Source organism: Pyrus communis, chromosome 6 (genome assembly GCF_041283825.1).
Source record: "Pyrus communis isolate YQ-2024b chromosome 6, ASM4128382v1, whole genome shotgun sequence".
Lineage (NCBI taxonomy): Eukaryota > Viridiplantae > Streptophyta > Magnoliopsida > Rosales > Rosaceae > Pyrus > Pyrus communis.
In genome coordinates, this window is record NC_142570.1 from 9,091,031 (window position 1) to 9,114,710 (window position 23,680).

Below are 23,680 nucleotides of genomic sequence, written 5' to 3' on the forward strand. Positions count from 1 at the left end.
ATCCTCAAGTTGATGAACCCTTGCAACCTCATTTGATCGTTCTTGTTTTTACCTTCTTAACTTGTATTGTTGAACCATAATTTTAATTGTTCACCTTTTAGGTTTCTCTTTAATGATTTGAATATGATTTATCTTTTTTATTAAATCAATATTATATAGGACTAAATAATTTTGAATTTGGTTGGTTTTTAACAAGAAGATTTGCCTTTTTGTTTGGGTGCCCTTCCCATCCCCTCTTATTTTGTGCGGTCACGGTTAACCCACGTCAACATTTTATATATCAATATAAAATGTTTACGTGGGTTAACCGTGACCGCACAAAATAAGAGGGGATGAGAAGGGCACCCAAACAAAAAGGTAGACAATCTGCCTCCTTTTAACAAAGTAGATATTGAAAGGTTTAAATAATCATAGCTTGCACAATTGTCTCCCTTTATTAAAAAAAAAAAACAAAAGGGTTTAAATATTGATAATTTCGTTGATTTTTGATAAAGTTGATCTTAAAAAAGTAATCTAGAAACTATAGAGTTGTGATTGTCGTGAAGGATTACAAGAACAAAATATAGAGATGAAAAGGTAGTACAAGAAGGTTTGATTGAGAAAGTTGGTTGCATCTACATTCAAGTTATCTCACCAAAAATGGTATTTATCAAAACAAATAAATGTATATTGTTAAAAAAAAAAAAAATTTATGCCAAATACATGTAAATAAGCTCTGCAACTGCCCTTTTACCGTAGTGGTGGAAAAAAGTTGAGTTCTTGCATGACGACGTGGGTTCGAACACCGTTGGTGGCTAATCTAACATTTAATTTAATAAAACTATTGTTTAACATAAAAAAATGTAAATAAACTCTTATGAAAATTTCACTAAATAATGCAAAAAAGTTTGATGTTTATTAAACTAATCTATGAGAAATTTCACCAAATAGTGCTAAAAGAACGAGTACATAATTGTGTCCAGCGTGAGCATATCGAGATCTGTTGACTTTTTATAAGCAATAATCTTGTTTTGTGGTAATGATTCTAGACGTAACTATTTTATTTCTTTATTCATTTATTAGGGAAAAGTCAACTATTTGTTTTGGTAAGACTATGTACACCAAGCATCCAAGGAGGAATGAAGTTCCTTGACAAAATGGAGGTCTGTGTGAACGGCGAACAATGAGCTGGTGTAGCTCGAAGTAAGGCCTTGTGCCTTTTTTGTGAGGTTGTGTACCTCCTTCGTATCTTTTCTTGATATTTCAACCCATTTCCTCAGTGTCTCTCCCTTGTTTTTCAACCCATTTCCCCCTAATTTCTATGTCCACCACCCCTGAAACTATGTCGAAATGTCTCATCAGCCAGCTCCAAATGAGGAGGAGCTCAAGTGCATGTTGATTTACTTTGAAGGTTTTGTTGATTTGGAGGATCGATTTGAGGAGTCGATTCACCTGGATAGCAGACTTATCACCGACTAAGAACCCCCTGAATCTGAAGTCAAGGAAATGCTCAGGCAGGCCTGGAACGACTTAAGCATGGTAAGGGTTTTGAAGGCGAAACCGAATATATAGGAAGTAGCGCACCGAATCCTAGAGGGGGAACCCTTGGTTTATGAAATGGTACACTTTCTCAGCTAAGCCTTGGCCTCTTTACCATTCCCTCGATGACATTCGAGCTGATCAGCCGATATATTGGATTCAGGCACACAGCACCCCCCGAAATTTATGCACCCAAAAAAGTGCCCTTTATCTAGGGGAAAACTTGGATATGTGTTGGAGATTGAGGATCCATCGAAGATTAGGTTCATAGGTTTTCTACGAAGGTGGATTGATTTTGACACCAGTAAACCTCTCCACTCCAGAGTCATGATGCCTTGTCCGATGGCATGAAAGAAGTTGATTCGATTGAAGTATAAGGGGTTGATGCACGTTTACTTCAAGTGCAACAGATTAGGCCACTTCAAGGGTTGTCCATGGCAGACGCCGGCAATGGGTTTAGGAGAAAACTACTCTAATGTAGAGATGTGCACCCTTCGAATTTCTTTGGCTTCTTCCCTCATATTTCCCCCCTAAGGCTCGCTCCCTGCGACCTCCACAGTGAATGAGCATCATTGGCGTTGAAAATGGAATTTCGACTGTGATTTTTATAGCTTGCCTGAGGAGCTATGGGAAGAACCGGCGTAGCTATTCATGGAAAAGAGGAAATTCAAGAAGAGGTCAGGAAGTCGGTACTGAGGCCCAACAAGGACAAGACAATTCCTGCATTATCTGACCTTGTTTCGTCTGGCACATCTGACATGCGCACACCTGTGACCAACGACATTGGTTATCCTAACTCGAGTGTTATGGTGGAGCAAGCCGAATGCAGTGTTCCTCTATGCTGGATCTCGACCATGTTTGGCACCCAGATAACTATGAGACCCAGTTTACTAATGGTTCGCTGACCATTACTATCAATGGTTTGTCCATTGACAAGGTATGGTGTGACCTTCATAAGGTGCCACCTTGGGCTTTCAAAAATTCTGGAGTATTGTTATATGACCCGCATCACTTTGGGCCTTATCCTAGTTATGTTGAGGAAAGCCCATGTGCGGGCTCAATGATATTTCATGTGTTGCACACTGTAACACCCATCATCACATGTATGGCGTAACCCACTTTTGTCTTTGGAATCATCTCCTAAGAATGCTCGTTTAACTAGTATTCCCCGACATGGAAAAACCTTTCACCTTTCTAACACTCCGCGCAAGGGAAATAAGGGACGCTCTAGGGGGACGTGGTGTGACGACACTCTCTGGCAATGTCGGTGGCTCAGGATGATTTTATTCCCAACATTCTATGTGAGGTAACTATTAGCCCCACAAAGGAACTTGTGGATGCTGAAGATGATGGTCTTTCAGGCAGGAAGCAGATGCATGAAAGCACCAATGAGCGATTGGTGGAGGCTGAGTACTATCAACCTCACGGGCACAATGAGAATTTTATTTTGGAACTGTCAGGGGCTTGAGAACCCTCAGACAGTTTAGGCACTGATTGGGCTTATCCAATAGCAAGCTTCTAGTATAGTATTTTTAAGTGAGACCAAGTACTATGCTGCTACACTGAGGTCTTTGATGTATAAAGTTTGGCTTTGATGAAAATTTTGTAGTCAATTCGAGAGGGAGATTAGGAGGTCTTGTCTTGATGTGGAAGAAGGATATACCAATACGGATCCTCTCATCATCTTAAATCACATTGATGCTTAAATTGGTGGGTTGGAGGATGATGATCACTGGAGGCTTACTAGTTTTTATGGCCATCCCATTGCCGTGCTGCTAATCAGCAGTTGGAACTTACTCTGCTCATTGGCCTCTAATTCTTCTATACTATGGGTTTGCGGAGGAGACTTCAATGAGCTATTGATTACTGAGGAAAAAAATGGTGGGGTTGGCCAAATCTTACAGTTTCGAGAAGCGATTGAAGAGTGTTATATCACGAATCTTAGGTTTACTGGGGAACCGTTCACATGGATGACTAGTGTGCATAGAGGTGTCAAAAAACGTCTAGATATGGTCTTCGCCTCTCGAGATTGGAAAGATAAGTATCATGCTGCTGTGATGCGCCATTTAAACCTCTCTAAGTCTAATCATATCCCTATCCTCCTGGATGTTCGAAGTTGTCCTATACCGTCTTCTCGAAGACGCTTTATGTTTTATTTTGAAGATCTTTGGACGAATCATGAGGAATGTAAAATGGTTATTCAGAGAGCATGAGATACTCCTACTGTGGGTGTCTCCTTCTTCCAAGTCTGTGAGAAAATTAAAGTTGTTTGGGAGGCTCTTCTGAAATGGTAGCATGATGCTTTCCAGTCTAGGCAAGAGGATATTAATGACATTCAAGCCAAACTCGGCTTTATTCTTGCCCAACCAATTTGGGACGTCTTCTTGGGCGAAATGGTGAATCTCTTAGCCTAGCTGGATGACCTGTTATAAAAAAAAAAAAAAAGCATTTTGGAGGCAAAGGTCCTGTAATTAATGGATGAAAAGAGGGGACCGCAATTCTCGTTTTTGCCATAAATGTGCAAATGGTAGAAAGGCAAAGAACCGGATTAGAGGGTTAACAAATTTGCAAGGCACTTGGTCTCAGAATATACAGGAAATTGAGAACTCGGTCCTTGGTTATTTCAACAACATCTTCAGGTCCAATCAGGGGAGCGACCTAGATGCGGATGAAATATTTGATGCCCTCGATCAGAGGATTGATGTCGATATGCTTCATGTTCTTGAGGCTGAGTTCATGGACACAGAGGTTAAGGATGCGTTCTTCCTAATGGAATCCTTCTGGTGTTTTTCCAAAAGTTTTGGCATATTGTTGGCAAAGATGTCTCCGTAGTGATCCTTTCGGTCCTCAATTATGGTAAAATGCTCAAAAAGATCAATTTCACCTACATGACTTTGATTCCCAAGGTAAAAAATCCGATCAAAATGGGCCACCTTTGCTTATGTAACGTCCTGTACAGGGGTATCTCCAAAGTGCTTTCTAACAATATCCGTATTAAGCTTATTATCCCTCGTATCATATCTGACCACCAGAGTGCATTTGTCTTGGGTCGATTAATTTCCAACAACACTCTTTTGGCGTCGAAAATAACTCACTTTGTTTTGAGGAAGAAGTAGGGGTGGGCACTTAGAACTGAAAACCAAAACCAAAACACGAACCAAATCGAACCGCACCGAATGGTTTGGTTTTGCGATTTTGAAACGGTTTCAGTTTTGAAACCTAACCGCAACATAGAAAACAGTTTGGTTTTGGTTTTGGCTTTTGAAAATCGCACTGCAAATATTAATAAATATTTAATTAAATTTCCATATTAGATTTCATGTTTTAATTGGTTGTTTGTTAGAATCTATACACTTAGTATGAACTCAACCACACTAGAATATCATCATTCATCACTTTCTTTCCTTCATTAACTTGAAGGACCTTTGCTATTTTATACCATCACACACACATATATGTACAAGGGTGGACTAATCTTGTTATCAAGAGTCGAACAATGATCTAATGAAGTCCACTCATTTGAAGCATGACATCACATATTCTAGTATGAAAATTTCGCTCACTTTTAATGAATTCAAATTTATTCAACTTGTTTTATGATAAACATTGTAAGGAACACCCTTTTATTGCACAAACATGTTTTAACATCACAACTGCATGCAACAAGCTAATTGTTTACGTAACAAATGTCATTTTCCTATTGCTATTGGGAGATGCTTATTAATATGTTAAATTGCAAATTGTACATTTTTTTCTTAAAAACCAAACCGAAACCATTTGAAACCGCACCGAACCGAACCAAATGGTTTGGTTTCATTTCGGTTTTGGTTTCAAAACCGCACCGAATCAAACCGTGCCCACCCCTAGGAAGAAGCTGGAAATAAGGGATTCATGGCAATGAAACTTGACATGAGTAAGGCCTTCGATCTTGTGGAATGGCGGAATCTAAAGGGTGTTATGCTCAAACTGAGTAAGGCCTTCGACCTGGATTCCCGACCGGCAAAGAATAAAGCCTCGAAAGGGGGGAAAGTTCAGAAACCCAGTGGGAATGGGTGTGTTCGAGTTAGAGTTGAAACGGGACAAGGACTCCCAATCCAGATCAGGATGCAAATCGGTCTCAAGGAATGGGGTGCTATAAATACAAGAAATCGCGCAACAGAAAAGGCCCCCTTCAATTCAGCATACAATTGCCTTGCGCAAAACCTCTCAAATACCTTGAGATTTTTCCTTTTCTTTTTCTGCCGACATACCTTCAGTTTGGATAAACAGCATTGTGGAGGCACCCGGCGAGCACCTTCAGTTTGGATAAACAGCACTGCTGCCGCATAATCAGTCGACCGAGAAGCACCTTCAGTTTGGATAAACAGCACTGTGTCGAGGCCGACCGATTACCTATCTAAGTCTCGGCCGAGAAGGGTTTTCGAACCCTTGTTGGTAGAGGTCACCTTGCTAGCCTTCTCGACATAGTCAGGTGTTACGAGTTGCGTTACTCGGCGTACTGGACGCCGAGTGATTTTATGATTGGATACTCGCAAGTAAGTTTCAGGGTTCGGCATTCCGACGGCCGAACTACATTTACCATCAAGACATATATCACGTTTGAGTACCTATGCCCATACAGTTTGGTCTCGATTCGACGTGCTTATACTCTTACGAATATAATCACAATGACCGAATCGGGCTCCGACGATTTGTGAACTCCGCAGAATTAGTAGCCTTGTCTTCAGGCTATAGAACCTAGAGACCGAGAGGGTTCCTTCCTCGGTCGCAATCGAAAAATAGAGAAGTCAACGACGCGCTCAACGCGACATCAACGAATTTTACTCCTCGGCCGAGCTCGGCCGACGAGTTGGCACGCCCCACATTCAACCGAATGACGTAGTTAGCTTATTAGTTACTTGGCCTGCGCGCCACGTAGGTTTTTGTAATTTTAGAGTCAACATTTTGGCACGCCCAGTGGGACCTTTATGCTAAACCTTCGGAGTTCATGACCATTGAGACACGGTCTGTAAAGAAGAAAACAACCATGAGAAAGTCAACAACTGACTTACCAGTGCAAGGCCTTGGGCAGGATTTGCACCCTGCAAAAAATCCGATCATTGTTGCGCCGCCCGAGGCCACAAGTGCAACACGCCGAGAGAATGAAATCTATCTCGGTGGACAACCTCACAACACGCCGAGCAGTCGATTGGTCAAAAAATGAATGATTTACTGGAAGCAATACGAAGTAACAACGATACACAGACCAGGATGCTTGAACTGTTGGTTAGTAAAGCCTTTGAAGATGGCCAGGTCGGCCAGCCTCGACAGCTTTCTACGAATATTCCAATACAAGCTGAGAGAGGGTCCGCCCGGCCACAACCAATTACCTTGGATAAAAGAGGTGGACCGGGCAATAGATCCGAGGGACCAAGCCAGGGAGAAGAAGCCGCATCCGTAAACATAACCGAAGTCCAGAGAATGATTGACTCGGCCCTAAAGAAGGGGCCGAAGTTTCCAAAATTCATCCATCCATACCCGGCTTATGTGGAAAGGTTTGAATACCCACGAGGTTTTAAGATCCCTGATTTCAGCCTCTTCGCCGGGGAATCGTCTTTATCCTCATTAGAACATGTGGCTCGGTTCACAGCGCAGTGTAGAGACGTCAATAGCGACTTCTATAAATTACGGCTGTTTAATTTTTCACTTACAGGCTCAGCTTTCGCCTGGTACATTAATCTCCCACCCAACTCCGTGCAGAGTTGGGAAGAGTTAGTGGAGAAATTCCATGAACAATTCTATCGGCCAGGAATGGAAATGTCCGTATCATCGCTGGCCAGGATGGCTCAAGCGTCCGACGAATCTCCAATGGAATACCTAACAAGGTTTAAGTCGGCCAGGAATTGGTGCCGAGTACCTCTCCCCGAAGTGGAGTTCGTCAGGATTGCCCTCAACGGATTGGACGTCGAATACAAAAAGAAGTTTCTGGGGGCAAACATTCGAGATATGTACGAACTTGCTCAACATGTTGAACACTATGATTATCTGCTCCGAGAAGAAAAGATATCAAAGTCACCATCCCGGGGGACGTTGTATAAGAATCCCACGGTTAGCTATGCATTGGCCGAAAGCGAGGACCCTCAGTATGCTAGTGTGGATGCGGCCGAGATAGTAATAGATAAACCTTATGTCTGCAAGGCTTTAGCTCAAGTAAGTTCCAAAGACACCAAGACCTGTTCGGCCGTCGAGGAGATGAGTAAACCGTCGAAAGTATATACTTTCGATATCACCAAAGCCGATGCAATTTTCGATCAATTATTGGCAGCAAAAATCATCAAGCTTCGGCCGGGACATACCATCCCTAAGGCCGATGAATTGAAGGGCAAGATATACTGCAAGTATCATAATTCTAATAAGCATGCAACCAATAATTGTGTTGTATTCCGAGACACAATTCAAAGTTGGATCGAGAAAGGAAAATTGAAATTTCCGGAAAAGCAGATGGCGGTCGACGTCAATCCCTTCCCTTCAACAACAATTGGTATGGTGGATGCTCATCTTCCTAAAAACAAAGGGAAGGCCGAATACGTCCCGGTGCAGCATATCCATAGACGGAATGGTCAGACAAGACTAAAGATTGAGTTATTTTCAAATGCACCGCCTACGGAACGCTCGGGGCCACCCATCGATGAGCCTATGACGGGGTTGAGTTCAGACGAAACTCATGAATCAAGGGTTTTATGCGACCATTGTAAAACACCAGTCGAACCTGGGAAGAAGACATCTTCGTCACCATTCACGACCCCTACAACATCACCACGGGGACTTGGTAACGGTCCACGACGCCAAGTGTTCGATAGACTCGGCCCACAAGTATGGCCAATAGACCAGGCCCCGGTCAGGCGGCGTTTTGACTTCGACGCACCTTTCTATAATGAGGATTATTATTCGCACAATACCAGCAGTTCGGGCCTACCAGCCGATCGAAAAACTTTCAAACCACCCAGGACGTCGGATCAACGCTGGTACAGTTACAATTCTCCGACTGGCCTATATACGGCGTTGTCTAAATCTCAAAAACGTCATCGCCAACGAATAGATTGCATAGCTCGACGACGAGAAGCGCAGACCAGCCCTGCCAACCAGTGGCAACCAAAAAAGGCTGTGGAAAGCATTAGTGAACGGCCAACCCCGACTATCATGACCGAGTTAGTCGAAGGGAGAAAAATAGCGGCTCCCGGCTTTGAAGCCACCATTGAAGAGTCTGAGAAATGTATCAAGCTTCTTCTCCGGCCTGGGGAGACGAGAGCTCGTCTTGAGCATTTTAGACAGGACGACGAAAGGAAACTTTCTCCGTTACCACCGCGTGAGCCGTTTATCAAAATACGACGCAATTTACACCCTCCATTCCTCGGTGAATCCCTGGAATACATGCGAAAGTTTCATAAGAAATATTCCGCCAATGACCTGTACGAACTACCCAAGGCGTGTCAGGAAGCCCCCGACCTAGCTCTAACTTGCCCTGATGCCGAGCAAATTATTCAGAAAACTTCCGACCCAGCGATCAAAGCTAGATTCCAACATATACGGGAGGCTCGGGTCCTTGGTTTTGAGGTCGATCCTTACACAGATATTGACGCGGCCGAATTACCCTTTTCACTCAAAGACCTTCAGCATTTGCGCTATCATTTCGAAGTTTTCTCGGCTGTATCTCTCTTCGGCCTCACGGCCGACGAGGAAAAAAGGATAGCACGGTTGGATACATATCTGGACATGAGGAACGCCCGTATCGCCTATGAAGAACGAGCTCGTATAACGCAAGACCAAAATAAGTCTTCGGCAATAAACATAGTCGAAGACAATAGCCAAAACAAACTCGACTCGGTCAACACGCCTCAGATGACGGTTCACACCAAGGCACTTCAAAGTTCGATTGACGATGTTCCGCCGACTGATACTATGGCTACTTCTGCGGAAGACGATGACCATAATCTCATGGGTCCTTCGGTCCTCAAACATATGAAGATCAACATGGTCCACGTCCCACCAGCCGAATTCCAACCAAGTACTCACCAATCAAATTTCTTGGACGGAGACGTGGTCGCTTAGGAAGCAACACAAGTAGATTTCGTCGCAAACGACGACGATAGGGAAGTTCGAAACGGGGACAACCTTAAGGCAGCTTTGGCCGAATTATTTCCCCGTTCCTCCTCGGTTAATCTCCAACACCTCAAGCCGTTGTACGTCATGGCTCACATCGAAGGATTTCCCATTTCTAAAGTGTTTGTCGACTGTGGAGCCACAGTCAACATTATGCCGATGTCCATCATGAAGGCTTTACGCCGTTCTGATAATGAACTCATCCCGTCAGGTATCACTATGAGCAGCTTCGTTGGTGACAAGTCTCAGACCAAAGGAATGCTCCCGTTGGAAGTCAGCATTGCCAGTCGTCAACACATGACGGCATTCTTTATAATTGACTCCAAGACCGACTATAATGCATTACTTGGCCGCGATTTGATCCACCAAACCAGTTGCATTCCTTCATCACTATACCAAGTCCTCATCTTTTGGGATGGCAAATCGATCGTAGTCCACCCAGCCGATAATCAACCATTTGAAACCAACATGATTTAGGCTCGCTATTACGATGATCACGTCGGCTACATCACCCTCCAAGGCCTTAACGAGGATGGGCGGCCGACGAGAATTTCGGTACAGAAAATGATTGAGGTCAGCGCCGAGACTGTCCAACAGGATTCGGCGAGACTTGGCTTGGCAGATTTAGTCACCAATGCTGATGATTGATTACACCAGACAAGAACGGCGTCAGGCCGCGGTTTCATCAACAATGGAACGTCTGCTGGCCCATTGGTACGCCATTACCAAGCAACCAAATTTCGGCATCAATTTAATCGAATTTTTGGCCGAAGCAGATAACGGCCCTGTGCTAACTTTTGATAAAGTTCAGGCCGCACCGGCCGAACTCGAAGACCATCGGCCTCAGGTTAAGGACCCATTAGAAGAAGTTAATGTAGGCACGGCCGATGATCCTCGAACATTGTTTATTAGCGCGCTACTCCCACCGTCTATGAAGGTCGAACTCCGTAAGTTACTCCAGGAATTTAGAGATTGCTTCGCGTGGAACTACCATGAAATGCCAGGCCTCAATCAAACCTTGTAGAGCATGAGCTACGCATCAAGGATGGGTGTAAGCCTTTTCGGCAACCCACACGCCGATTTTTGACCGAGGTACAACTCGGCATCAAAGAGGAGTTAATTCGGCTTCTAAAAGCCGGGTTTATTAGGACCGCTCGGTACGTCGAATGGTTGGCCAATATCGTCCCAGTATTAAAGAAAAACGGAGCCCTTCGCATTTGCATCGATTTCCGTAATCTAAATCTGGCTATTCCCAAGGATGAATATACGATGCCAATCTCAGACCTGCTCATTGATGCCGCAGCTAACCATGAATTGCTATCTTTTATGGACGGCCATGCGGGATACAACCAGATTTTCATCGCCGAAGCCGACGTCCACAAGACGGCTTTCCGCTGCCCTGGGGCACTCGGTACTTACGAATGGGTAGTTATGCCATTCGGCCTCAAGAATGCCGGCGCCACATACCAACGAGCCATGAATATGATATTCCACGACCTAATCGGTACAATCATCGAAGTTTATATCGATGATGTGGTGGTCAAGTCTAAACGCCGCCACACGCACCTGGATAATCTGCGGCAAGCGTTCCTTCGCATGCGCAAGAATAATCTCAAAATGAACCCGGCCAAGTGCGCCTTTGGTGTGTCGGCCGGTAATTTTTTAGGATTTTTGGTGCACCATCGCGGCATTGAAGTCGACGAAAATAAAGCCCGCGCAATCATTAGCGCTCCACCTCCGACAACAAAGAAACAGCTCCAGTCATTACTCGGGCAGATAAATTTCCTCCGCCGCTTCATCGCCAATTCGGCCGGTAAGATGAAGGCCTTTTCTACGCTCCTCAAACTTAAGGATACCGACAAATTTGAATGGCGCGAAGAGCATCAAACTGCATTTACGCAAATCAAGGTGGCCCTTTCCACCCCACCCGTGCTAGTTCCACCTTGTCGCGGCAAACCCCTTAAATTATACATTTCGGCAGCTGCTGAATCCATTGGTTGTCTCCTCGCGCAAGATAATAATGTAGGACGTGAACAAGCTATCTTTTACCTTAGCCGTAATCTGAATTCACCAAAGCTCAATTATTCACGTGTCGAAAAACTTTGCTTAGCTTTGTTTTTTGCCGCATCAAAGCTTAGGCATTACATGCTCCCATCAGTTACGCAGGTCATCGCCCAAACAGACGTAATTCGTTACATGCTCACTCGGCCCATCGTCAAAGGCCGAATCGGGAAATGGACGCTCGCCTTATCCGAGTTCAGCCTTCAGTACGTACCCCAAAAGGCCGTCAAGGGGCAAGCCCTCGCCGATTTCTTGGCCCAACACCCTTCCCCTTATGGTTTCGGGGGATGCGACGTCGACATTGGTTTAGTCACAACACGTGATAACCATTGGACTATGCATTTTGATGGTTCCAGCACTTCGACCTCGGCGGGTGTCGGCATTGCAATTCAGTCGCCCGACCATTGCCGATGGTATTTTTCTCTCAAGTTGGATTTCAGCTGTACAAATAATCATGCCGAATATGAAGCCCTCATTATCGGCCTCCACGTTTTACACGATCTATGGGCAATGGACGTAATCGGAAAAATCACGCCATCGTCGGGGGCGGCGAAACACGCGTGGATAATTGTAGCGACTGACTATTTCACTAAATGGGTCGAGGCAAGATCATACGCCGAATTAACGGCCAAAGAGGTATGCAATTTCGTAAAGGAGAATATTGTGACCAGATTCGGCGTACCAGAAACGATCATAACTGACAATGGCACCATATTCACGGCCGATAGGTTTAAGGAATACGCGGCAAGTCTGAATATCCGACTTGAGCAATCTACACCGTACTACCCTCAGGCAAACGGACAGGCCGAGGCAAGCAATAAAGTGTTGATCGGCATCCTCGAAAAAACAGTAAGAGAAAGGCCTGGGTTGTGGCATTTGAAGTTAAATGAAGCATTATGGGCATACCGAACTTCACCCCGGTCGGCCACTGGAACCACTCCTTACGCGTTAACTTTTGGGCACGACGCTATGTTACCGGTCGAGTTGAGTATAAACTCATTGCGAGTAATCGAGCAGAGTAGTTTGTACAGTGTCGAATATAGCCAAGCGATGCGACAAGAATTAGAAGACTTAGAAGAAAATCGAATCGACGTGGGCAACTTATTGATAGCACAAAAGAAAATTGCCGAACGAGCGTATAACCAGCGTGTAAGACAAAAAACGTTCGGCGAAGGAGAATTGGTTTGGCAAACGGTGTTGCCCGTCGGGATTAAAGACCCCCGATTTGGTAAATGGTCGCCGAATTGGGAAGGGCCTTTCATCGTTCATAAAGTTCTCGGTAATGGGGCATATCATCTTAGAGATCGGACGGGTTCAGTTCACAAATTGCCAATTAATGGAAAGTTTTTAAAAAAAAGTACTATCCAATTACATGGGAAATGCAAGAGTAAAAGACCATTGTGTTGATAATAACCATTGTATTGATAGTCAAAGCATTACATTGATAGCAAAAGAACCATTGTATTGATAACAAAAGAACGAATACAAAGATAAATTCCTAGGGGGTCGAGGGGAGGAAAGTCTCGAGGGCAGCTTTCAGCTCCAACCACTTCGCTTCGCTCAAAATTATCTCAGCCTGCCTTGTCTTTTTGTTGACCTGCAATTGCTGGATGTGCCGTGCGCCGGCAGCGAAGGCCGTCAGCCGAGCCCTGTTGGCCTCGAAGTCCTTCTCAAGCTCTGAAGCGGCAGCAGACCTTGACGCTGGAGGTCAGAGATATGGCGATCAAACTCGATCAGCTTCGCTTTCTTGGCTTTTATTGCCTCCATCTCAGCTCGACCAGCCTCTTGCGCGACCTTGGTTGCCTTCAAGTCGTCCTCGGCTTGCAGGGCTCGTTCAAAAATATTGAAGTGTTGTCGAGTCCGCTCCAAAAGGTCGGTAAGGAATGAGATATTCTCCGTGCTCAGGTAATCACCGCTGGCGAGGTCATTAAGACACTCCCCAACGGAGTCAAGGCCCTTGCATCGGAGAGCTTGGGAGACAGAGAGAGACAGGACTTCGTGCAGCTTCACGAAGACTTGGGCCTCGGGCATGGTTCCCACTGGTTCGGCATGAGCAGCAGAGGAGCCGGCCTCACCAGTCGTGCTCTGAAGAAGAGCGTCGAGCTCCACTTCCCACGATGGCTGCACATAAAAGGAAACCTTTGTGAAGAAAAATAAGACGACGAAATATAGTGCATGACAAATGGATTGTTTTAGACCTGCCGAGATGAGAGTTCGGCCATGCCCTCTGGGTTATTGCTCGAACCCAGAGAACTTAATGGCCGAGCCCAGTGCCTTAGACCGCTTCTCAATTCACGCGGCCGATGGAGGTCATCTACATTTAATGGCCACAACGGTGGTCAGGAAATATAGACAACGCCTGTCGACGCATAAAATTGTCGGTGAAATGAACGTTCGGGCACCTGACATTTAATAGTCTTTTAAGAACATGTGTCATGATAAAATCAACGCAAAAGAAACAAGACTTACAAAGGCCGAAGAGACTTCCTGCGGAGGAATGGGAAGGTCTTCATCCTGCGGATAGATCGGCGTTTCGGCCGTTGCCTCAGGATCGACCATGGGTCGCTTGCCGCGATCCGCCGTAGGAGGATGGACAGGAGGAGAGTTGGCTGGTCTAGGACGGCGCTCCAGCGGGACCTCGTCACTCTCGCTCTCGACGTCCTGAGGAAAATTTCGTTATGACTAGATTCTAGAAGCCTAAAGAAACAAAGGATAGAGGTAGAATTTTACCTCTTCTAGAAAGACCGTCGGTCGCTGAGTGGAAGGTGCCTCGACAGGTGCAGCCGACTCCTCCACGGCAGGCGCTATAACCGGCTCCGAAGCTGGAGCTGATACGACGACTGGATCGGCCGTGGTCTCAGGCAGAGAGACGGCTGGAGGAATCGGGTTTGGAGAAGCTGGGGCAGCCGGGACAGAAGGAGAATCGGCAGGAGCAGTTGTCCATGTGGTGTCACTGAGAATAACATGAATCTCCCGGTCGCCCTTCTTTGCCAATTTCTTGACGCGCTTAGAAGGACGAGGAGCATCATTCTCCGGCTCGGCTTCTCGAGTGAGGCGTTTTGCGGGGACTGTCCGCTCGGTGGCGATGGTCCTCTTCATAGGAGCCAATTTCTTCGACCTCGCCACCGCGGCGACCACTTCCACCTTCCTCGACACGCGACCCCCTGAAATAGCAAAGTAATTAATAACCGAGGACAAGCAATTGAAATACAAAGAGCGAAAGGACAATATACCTTGGATCGACTCCTTGGGTTGGGCCGAGGGCGCTGGTCTGGGGCGGTCGCCGAAGATTCTGCTTACCATGTCTTCGGCCGAGACGCCGAAGAAGTCACTGGTGTACTTCTCCTGAAACTCCTGCTCCGACGTCTTACATTCCCTCTCAGAGGAACCAGAAAGACGCACTCGACTCAGGAGGGACCGAGAAGCAAGTAGGGGTACAGGGCAGCCTTGGAGGTAGCCAAGTTGCCGGGCGACGAAATGGGGATGGTAGACCTCCCAGCTGGCTCGGCGGGCATCGCAACCAAGAGGAAGATCGCGAGCCAGAACGAATGACCCCCAGCGTTGACGGATGTCCGCATCCTCGGACTCGGCCCATGCTGTCGTAGGGAGCCTAATCGAGGTAGGGTACTCCTGGTACTGGCATACCAGGAACTCGTCGTCCGAAAGGACGTCGAGGCTGAAGAAGTGTTTGAGGACCTCGTCCGCCTGGTGAGGAGGCGCTGGTCGAGAGGCCAGTTGGAGGTCGAGGACGGCCGATCGTTAGAAGGCAGGAACCTCCGGCCGAAGGGTGGAAAAGTAAACCTGCAACCAAAGTTGGAACACCCAGAGAGGTCCGTTCTGGTGCGGGTCAATCTTGTTAATAGTCGTCTCGGCCAAGCAACGGTAGAGGTTGGCGAGTATGGCCGGGCTGAGCGCCAAGGAACGACCATTAGCCAGTGCCTGGGCCACCGGCATGTTCTCGACCAGGCATTTGTTTGACCTGGTACAACAAATGAATTTGTTGTACCAGTAGAAGAGGAATGCTTCGTGTTCTCCCTTCCTAAGGCTTTCCTCGCCTCGGCCGGCGAAGTGAAGGATGAGAGTGTTGTAGTTGAAGAAGTTTTTGTGGAGCTTCTGAACTTCTTCCCTTGAGGGCTCCCGGTCGCCCCGACTAAGCGTCTCGACGGCCCGTTCGTCGAATAACGCCTTTAGGTCGAAAAGAGAAGGGTATCCGGAAAGGGCGGCATCGATGGGAATGCCGGTTGGAGAAGTCCCAAGGATGGCCGAAATGTCGAGGACTGTAGGGCCGAGAGGACCGAAATGCAGGATCATGGTGTTGGTGGCCGAGCACCATAAACTCAGGGCCGCCATAAGCAGCTCATTGTCCATGGCAATCTCCATGGTCGAAAGAATGATGGCATCATAGATACCAAGAGCTTTCCACTCTTTGCCGAAGAATGTGCTCATTCGGTCAACCCAGGCGGCCCAGGCTGTGGTGGTCGAGGGCCAGGCTCCTTGAGGTCGCGCCAGAGTCCATTTCAACCAATCGAACCCCTGCAGTAGGGGTATTAAGCACTGCTCCTTGAGAAGGTTAGTGATGGACGACAGTACTGCGTCCTTGAAAAGGGGGCCCAGAATCTGGTGGGTAGTGGCCATATCGTTTTCGAATCGCAGCGTCTTGATGGCGCTCCGATCGATGAAGTCCTTGCATTTGCTGCACTCGTCAGAGAGCTTTGAGATAAAGGAAGCCATTGATGGAGGAAAGGATTTGGGGTTTAAAACAAGAGGTTGCAGGAAGAACTTGAAGGTGTTGCTTGAACAAACGGGAATGATAAAATAAAGATTTCGAATTTCTAAAGGCGTGGGCTGTGAATGGTAGAAGTTTGGGTTTTATAGGCTTTTCAGGATGAAGATCAAACGTTTGGTATTCGAAAAGCACTGGTTCGAATTGGGGGGAAATTTAACCGGGAAAAGGTCCCAATCATTTTGGATATTTTGGGAACCTGCAAGGATAGGATCGAGGTCTCGAGGATCCAGGACGCACGATTGCGTGCGGCGGCGGTTTTAATGCATTAATGAGGAAGAGACGCTTCGGTGGGTGCACATTTTTAGGGCCATGATTGAAAACCGTTAAGATCGGCGAAGAATCGACACGTGGCTGTACGTTGGGGGTAACGAGGAGAGTGCAATCATGTCTCATAAATGTGCACAAGTAGTGGTCATCAAGGGAAATAAAGTCCAAAAAGCAATAGGCGTTTCCGCTTCTTCAAGGTCGAGGCCCGACCAAAAGTTAACAGTCGGTGACCTCAAAAGCGAAGGGGCAATGTTTGGGCTCAAAATAATATTGTTGGGCCGAGCAGCATGATGTGCTCGGCCCAAGGCTGTGTTAAATACTATGGGCCGAATGATAAATCCCGGACCAGTTGGCAGGGTCGGACAAGTCCTATCCTAAGTAGTCCAGATAAACAGAAAGGGTCGAGGAAGTCCTGGTACGACCTGGATTCCCGACCGGCAAAGAATAAAGCCTCGAAATGGGGGAAAGTTCAGAAACCCAGTGGGAGTGGGTGTGTTCGAGTTAGAGTTGAAATGGGACAAGGACTCCCAATCCAGATCAGGATGCAAATCGGTCTCAAGGAATGGGGTGCTATAAATACAAGAAATCACGCAATAGAAAAGGCCCCCTTCAATCCAGCATACAATTGCCCTGCGCAAAACCTCTCAAATACCTTGAGATTTTTCCTTTTCTTTTTCTGCCGACATACCTTCAGTTTGGATAAACAGCACTGTGGAGGCACCCGGCGAGCACCTTCAGTTTGGATAAACAGCACTGCTGCCGCATAATCAGCCGACCGAGAAGCACCTTTAGTTTGGATAAACAGCACTGCGCCGAGGCCGACCGATTACCTATCTAAGTCTCGGCCGAGAAGGGTTTTCGAACCCTTGTTGGTAGAGGTCACCTTGCTAGCCTTCTCGGCATAGTCAGGTGTTACGAGTTGCGTTACTCGGCGTACTGGACGCCGAGTGATTTTATGATTGGATACTCGCAAGTAAGTTTCAGGGTTCGGCATTCCGACGGCCGAACTACATTTACCATCAAGACATATATCACGTTTGAGTACCTGTGCCCATACAGTTTGGTCTCGATTCCACGTGCTTATACTCTTACGAATATAATCACAGTGACCGAATCGGGCTCCGACGATTTGTGAACTCCGCAGAATTAGTAGCCTTGTCTTCAGGCTATAGAACCCAGAGACCGAGAGGGTTCCTTCCTCGGTTGCAATCGCAAGATAGAGAAGTCAACGACGCGCTCAACGCTACATCAACGAATTTTACTCCTCGGCCGAGCTCGGCCGACGAGTTGGCACGCCCCGCATTCAACCGAAGGACGTAGTTAGCTTATTATTTACTTAGCCTGCGCGCCACGTAGGTTTTTGTAATTTTAGAGTCAACAACTGGTTACCATGGACTTTGTCCTTTTGAAATATATGCTGCATCTTTCAAAAAAAAAACAAAAAACAAAAAACAAAAAACAAAAAAACAAAAAAAAAGCTAACACTCTATATGTCTCCTCTCCATCTAAACTATTTTCAACACCCCAAAAAAAAAAAAAAAGTAAAATTGCCAAAAATAACCCATTTTCTTAATCTTAGGATTGAAATAAGATTTTTTTGAATATGCACAGAGCATGCACACGCCATACACAACAATAGGACATAAATAGGATTTTTCTAAGATTACAATTACCAAATTGCCCTCCCATGTAAATGGGTTACCCAAAAATTTCAACTCTCATTTTCTAGACAAAAGGAAAAAAAAAAAAAAAAGAAAAAAAAAGAGGAGAGAGAGAGAAACATGACCGACAAAATTTGATCCCAATGGATGCGATCCTTTGACGATAATAGGGTAGTGACCAAGTAATGTTAATGGATTGTTGCTAACCCACATTATTAGTAGGGCAATATGCAATTTAAGTGAGAGAACAACCTTGAAAGCTATTCTTTGTTGGGAATATTTAAATGGATGGTTACACATAGCGGTCTCTCTCTGTATATATTCTATTATTTTTCTTAGTCCTTGTCATTGATGCAATGGGTCATTTTCTGGAATTCGAGTGTCGCAACAAAAATTAGAGCTTTCAATATTTTAATCTAGGATTTTTTTTTTTTTACTATGAGAAATTAGGGTTCTTGATGCAATTTGTATCAATTTTGTTGTGGACGTGTATCGTGCAATTGATGAGGTTGTGAGATATGCAAGGGCTTAGATTCTGGAAATTTCTTAAAGATTTGTAGTTTACAAATCTTTGACCTAAACTAGATTCTGGAAATCCCTTAAAGATATGTAGTTTGTAAATCTTTGACTTGAACCTAGATTCTGGAAATCCCATTAAAAATTATCACTTTCCAGTGACATGCACATGATATGCTCACAGATTTGGGTCAACCCAAAACCTCACAGCTCACAGCTCTCTCTTCGAAATCAGAAAAATGACATCATCACTTGTGAGTTTTTACATTTTATATGTGGATATTTTCGTCATTTCACTTTTGTGCATGGTTGCATAGCTAGTTTGTCCTATCTCAGTCTTAGGATTCAGAAAATGGGTTATTTTTGGCAGTATACCAATAATATGCGCTTTGTGAAGCAAATGTGGTTGTTTGTAGCTCTTATCCGTGGTGGATTTAGGAAATTTGTTATTGGGATAAGATGTAGCACTCCCAATCACAAGAAGCTCTTCCCTTTCCTTTCCTATAGTCCTGTTTTGGTTTGGGTCACTTTTATATCTCTTGTTTATTTAGGAGTGTGCTATCTATATATTATTTTTTATTTCTCACACATCTTGTTAATTTCTATCATTTGATCTTTCTTTAATTCATTCGATCTGACAAACCCTAAATTAAAAGAGTGTATGGAAAGTAAAAATGAGTGTGGAAAGTAAAAATGTGACTTTTGTCTAACAACTTATCCTCATGACAACTATATTTTATAAGTGTTTCTATAAAAATTTCCATTTCATGATTATTAAACTCCATACACCTAGGCACCAAACAACCATTGTCCATATTCTTTGAAAGAAGTAAAACTACAAAAATGTTCTCCGGTGGTCGGAAAATACATGATTATTTGTAAGTGGATTGTTTATCAAAGAAGAGAATGAATAAGTGACCAAGAGAACGAAGGTCGGTAAAATTAATCTAAACTATACAAAAAGAGGCAAAATATTTAGAAAAGCATTGAGCTCTTCCCCTTCACTAGACTGAGCCAAAACGTCCCTTTTTCATGTGGACTTTTACACTATGTTTGGATGAGAAAATTTAAGATTACTTAGGAATTTCAAATTGATGGGAATATAAATGACAGAATTTTATTTTCCAAAATTTGTGAACCTTCTTGTTTGATTAATCTAAAAGAACAATGAAATTTGAATACGGATTTTCTTTTTGATTTTTAAACTCTTACTCATAGAAATTTGGAAATAATACATATTTACATAAAATTTAAACTTGGGAATTGTAGGTCTCAAATTTGAAGTTTTTTTTTTTTAACGCTGAAATTCTAAATTTCTATGTTTATGAATCCAAACAAGAGAATTAATGTATGTTAATTTATAAATTTCAACTTTTACCAAAATTTCAGATTTATTTCACTTATCCAAATATAGTGTAACATTTTTTTTCTTATAATTATTCATTTGTCGCCTTCCTCATTTTTTTTCCTTTTCTTGTTGTAAAGATGTTATACACATGAAACATTGTACGATATGACAAACAACAATAAACTGAAAAGGTCCATACATAATACTACTTTTGATATTATTCATTGAAAAGATATATATCCACTTTTTTTTTTCTCTCTGTTTTTATAATTTTATTGTTTTTTATCCCTAATCTGTCTTATTCTTTTGTTTGTTGTTAAGAACACACCCACTCTTGTCTTAGTGCATGGCATTGTTCTTTATTATCTTCAAGACTTCAACCAACCATGAACCACCATTTCTTTCTCATCACTAATTCTTATCTGCATTATTTGGCCATTCTTGTCCATGCTGCTGGTTGGTAAAGAATGCTTTGATTGATAGAATGCGGGGTCAAAAGTGGATCAATAATCCATTATCAGAGGTGTCAACAACTTCTCTCAATTTTTTTAGGATGATGTTATCTACATACATATTTTTACATGAATTCCTTGTTAATGTTTTTTTATTAATCTTTTTTAATTTATTTGATATGACGACTGGAAATGAAGAGGGATGCATTAAAAGTAAAAAATGATGTGTGGATAGCACCATTTTTTATATGAAATTTTTTTGCGTGTATAGAGAACACACGTTATGTGACTTACAATTGCGCAGTGTTATAATATGGATAAGTCATAGAATTGATGTCTCACGTCAAAGGTATATTATGAAGTTATAATATGGACAAGTCATAGAATTGATATGTCTCATGTCAAAGGTATATTATGAAAAAAAAACAAATCAACGTGTTATCGTTTGAATGAATAATTAACATTTTATGAAAGAATCTAATTATTAAATCCAAATTGAAGGCATGTTGCAATTGGAAGTTTGTCGAATAGATTAGCTAGCTAGTATCTGCGCCCTACATATATCTGCTTTGATTTAGACTGCATATATACTTGCAGAGTTGAAATTGCATGTGAATTGGAGATGAAAGGGAATAATGCATGAGATGGACTAGGGAGCATGCAAATACAGATCATACGGATGAGTCTGAATTGTGATAATTCTATTCTTTGATTCGAAGAACCTCTTATGTATTCTTGAACTTTCTGTTTGAAGATGGTAACTCTTAATTTATTTGGTGAGGGATACTTTTTTCTTTTCGACCGAGAAATCCCTGACAATGTTTTTGACGAGACACTTGTATGCATCCTATCGTCATGGATTTGTTCGTATCCCACCCATTAATGAATATCTTACCTCTTTCTCAAAAAATACCTTTTTAACATTTTATTTGCTAATTCTCTGGTCTCATCCATCTCCAACAGAGGATGTAAATTACCTTGAAATGAATAATTTACACTTTAAAACCTACTTTTTAACTCTAACCGACCGAAAAATGTGAGACACATGTTTCATACAACGGGTGCAACAAGTTAACCCATCTTCCTTGAAGGACTTGATGATTCTATCTTCAATGACGGTCAATGGCAACTTGTTTTTCATTTGATTTATGAGTAGCCCAAGAAGCTGTTGGGTGAACAAAGTCGCTTTCATTGTTCCTCCTAAACCTTGAACTAGCACATCAAAGGTCGTTATAATTCTTGGAGACATTGAACATGTTTTTGTACATGGTCCCGTTTAGTAGTCATCTCCATTCAATTGCGCAACCCAAAGTGTTTATTGCAACATGCTATATTGTACAACAAAACTTTTATACATGCCTCGTTTAGCAGCTCGGACTATACTGACTATTTCAATCGGATAGGATAATCTACCACCGAACTATACTGACTAAATTAGTTGGGTGTTTGGTGCAGTATCGTACTAATGACCATATTATTTATAATGTGTTTGATACCGTCCTGGATAAGAGATCGGATTATATTATTTTTACGAAAAAAAATTTGATGACTAATGAAAAAAAAGGGATTTTTTTTTTTTGATAAAAATTCACACCAACCAAATGCATCAAATTAAAAAATAAAATAAAAATAATCTTGTTTGTCATTTTTTGATATTGCATTTTCTATTTGTCCTTTATTTAAACAAAATTATAAATAAATAAAAAAAAATCATTTCTTCACTGCCCCCAGACACCCTCACTCCCTTCTCTTTACCAGTTCAAGCAAATCTTCCCCCTCTATACATCTGAAACGAATCTCAAATTACCCAGAAATAAGGAAACTTAATTACTATTAGAAAACAAAAAATGGGGAAGGGGGAATTGAGCTGCAAAAGTCTTCAACACAATCGAAGAGGAATTGAGCTGCAAGTCAGACCTTAACGACGATGTTGTTCTTGCGAGCTTTGAGAGCGCAGGCGAAGAACTTAGGGAGCGGATCAGACTCAAAACCTTCAACACGTGACGACTAGGCCTCGAGGTTCTTGTAGCAGAGGAAGACGTGGCGGTCGTAGGCGTGGAGAACGAAGTGCGAGAAAGAGGGAAAGGAACAGGATTAATAATCCAATCCTTTTAGACGGGTTTATTATGCAGGTGTATACCTTACTAAATAAGCAGACTGACTAAATTAATTCGTCGACTATTTAATACAAGAGGACATCAAACGACTGGGTTCGTATTATTTGTCCTATTCGGTCCTTATACGATCCACCAAACGATGCCACATTGTTAAATTAATTTTATAATTGGGTGAGTTGAAAAATGTCAAAGTATCCAACGACTAAACCTGAGCCACTTAAAAAGTAATGTATTGAATGCACTGATGCATAGTAGGACTCAGGTATGGTTTGGGGTTGAGGTGATTTAAAAAAAAAACTGGTATGAAAAAAAGCTGGGAGAGTTTTTGGTGTTTGGCAAACTTCAAACTTCAGCTTTTTTTCACAGTTTTGGGTGAAAAAAAACTAAAAAACAGAAGCAGCAAAAGGCAGCTTTGAAAAACTAGCTTTTCAGCTTCTGCGCAAACCTAAACGCGGGTGAACAATAACCCTTTAATGAAAGTTTTTGGCAATCCTACCCTTCTTCGCCTCATTGGCCTTCACATTCTGCGCTGCAGCTTCATCATTGCTATTATCCCCATCCTCGTCATTGGACCGGAGCTTCGATCTTACCGGAGCAACATCGTCGAGGTCGACATTGGCCCTCTGAGCTTCGAGAATCCGTTGGCGCCGGTCCTTTGATTGTTTCTCCAGCGATTGGAAACGCCATTTCCGTTGGCGCTCGCGATGTCGGGGACGAGCTTGTTCTGATTATTGATTACTTCAGCGTTTGATTCCTTCTTCTTCCTCGGGTGCTTTGCGGTGACCTTCTGCCAGCTGTGGTCGTTGTTGGCGTGG